The sequence below is a fragment of the Pinus tabuliformis genome, chromosome Q (genome assembly GCF_031772625.1).
Source record: "Pinus tabuliformis cultivar Carrire ecotype Pingquan chromosome Q, CPIR1, whole genome shotgun sequence".
NCBI classification, from domain to species: domain Eukaryota; kingdom Viridiplantae; phylum Streptophyta; class Pinopsida; order Pinales; family Pinaceae; genus Pinus; species Pinus tabuliformis.
The window spans coordinates 565,425,199-565,427,806 of NC_142296.1; positions in this window are offsets into that span (position 1 = coordinate 565,425,199).

Genomic DNA, 2,608 nt, shown 5'->3' on the forward strand with positions numbered 1-2,608 from the left:
TGCAGAAACCAACTTCTAAAACAAATCTTGGGAGAAGTTCAGAGATTAAAATCATATTTTAACAGCTTCTCTCTTCGCCACATTTTCAGGGAAAGAAATGAATCAGCAGACCAGCTTTCTAAAGATGGTCTTCAACAGGATTTGGGCAGCTGGGCGATCGTAGAAGAAGAACAAGGACAAATTAGAAGATCGGTTTAGCCGCCATACCATCTGCCTCCCTGACTCTCGAGCTGTTTTTTGTCTCATTACACTGCTCCAAATTTTTGTAATTCCATATAAACAAAACAGCTTTTGGTAGAACTGCTTATAAAACTTTCATACCAGGTATCGGGCCGTTTTCCTCTATGCTGAGGAGGCCCGGCATGCTGTGTTTATTTTTTTCTGTTATAATTTTAGTGCAAACAGTCCCGTGTTTTTGCAGTATATGAATGGCACCTCTTTTCAGAGGTATCAATACAGAATTAGCAGCTTACTAAGAAACAGCTGAGGTACAAGTCAGCATGTTTTTTTGTAAAATAGGTTTCGGTAATCCCTCTGACGGATCAGTGATGCTCAGCATTTACAATGTAAACTTTTTATAAATCTTAATAAAAAGTTTCGCTTTTTCCTTTGGAAAAAAGATTGGAAAAGAGATATAAATCCAAAAAAGACATCACTTCAAAAAAAACTAAATGCAAAAATTAAAAATATTATAAAAAAAACTTTCCTAATTAATTGTTGAATCATAATTTAATATAAATTCAATTTTAATTTTAAAAAATACATTTTAATAATGTTTTAAATATTGGTAAGAGTTTCAAATCCAAAAAATCATAAAAATAAAGAAAAAGAAAATATTGATAAAAATAGGTGTGCACGAGTAAAATTAAAATATTGATAGGTAAACATCAATTATTAAGTCAACAAATTCCATTTCACAAGTTTTTACAATAAAATCGAAATATTTACAATACCACATTTTAAATACCAAAATGTCATATGCAATATAGATTTATTTAATTAAACAAGTGGTTTGAAAATTGAAGAAAAAAGAAAAGCTAAATGTTCTAACCCTAAAATTAAACAAGTGGTTTGAAAATTGAAGAAAAAGAAAAGCTAAATGTTCTAACCCTAAAACACTAATGTGTAAGGAAAGTTACGATGCTTATTCTAAAGCTTTTCAATGATTGCACCGTAACAATAATAACAACTTATACAGTGATGTGTGCTTTGACCACTGGGTTTGTTGGGTGAAACTCCGAGGTTAGGGTTTAAATTTGATTGATTTTGAGTTTCTTTTAGATTAAATTTGACAATTACTAATTCACCATGTTATTAAAAAATAATAATAATAATTTGATAATTAAAAATAATAATAATAATTTGATAATTTTTATAGTTAGAATAACAATAATAACAAAATAAAAATATAAAAATAAGAAAAATAACCCTTCAATTCTCAAATATTTAAACTAAATTTAATTGACAAACTAAACTATAAACTTATCCAATTATTAAGCATAAATAAAACAAATTATCATTTAACAAAACAATTTTAATTTCTGCAATTCAAAGTAAAACCTACATTACAATTTCCTACTTTTTACCAATCAAATCTATCTAATGTCAATTTTATCTTAGAGTTTATATGGAACACTCCCTTCACAACGTGTGGTTAGCTTGAATGGATTTACAATTTATAATAATGTCTTTACAATAAATTAATATCTCATAAATACCTAAATTTCTTTATTTAAAACTCAATAAAAACTCATATTTATATTGGTAATAGTAAATCAACCAACTTTTATATTAACCAAAAGTGTTACTCCTACTTAACATTTGTGATTTTAATTAACATAAATAATTTTATTATTATATATTATCGTGAATTAATGTTTCTAACTAATATAAATTAAATATTTTAAAAATATTTATATTATAAAACACTTATAAAATATAATTATATTTAATTAACATAAATAATTTTATAATTATATTTATTAACATAAATAATTTTATTATTATATATTATCGTGAATTAATGTTTCTAACTAATATAAATTAAATATTTTAAAAATATTTATATTATAAAACACTTATAAAATATAATTATATATATAAAGTATTATCATATATATAATGGCAGAAGTGTTACTTTTAATTAACATTTGTGATTAATTTATCTATATATATTATTTATTTTTATTTTTTGAATTAATATAAATGATATATTTTAAAAATATTTATATTATATTTATGGATTTTGGATAGATGGTGATTGGGTGTCAAGGCATTCCTTGATGTGAAGTCACACGTGTCTTGATCCAGGTGATATGTTAGACATATGAAAATGTAGTCCTGCCAACTTACACATTTTTATTTATTTATATTATAAAATAATTATAAAATATAATTTTATATATATAAAAAGTTAGACAAGATTTTATATTTCTATATAACAATAATGAAAGATTATATATATAGATATACCATTAATTTGTTAAAAGAGAAACAAGCCTAGTAACACAAAATAATTGTTTTTGTTTACACTATGGGAACATATGATATCCTTACTTCTAAACTATAAAAATTTCTGATAGAATTTGATATATTGCCTTAAAAAAAA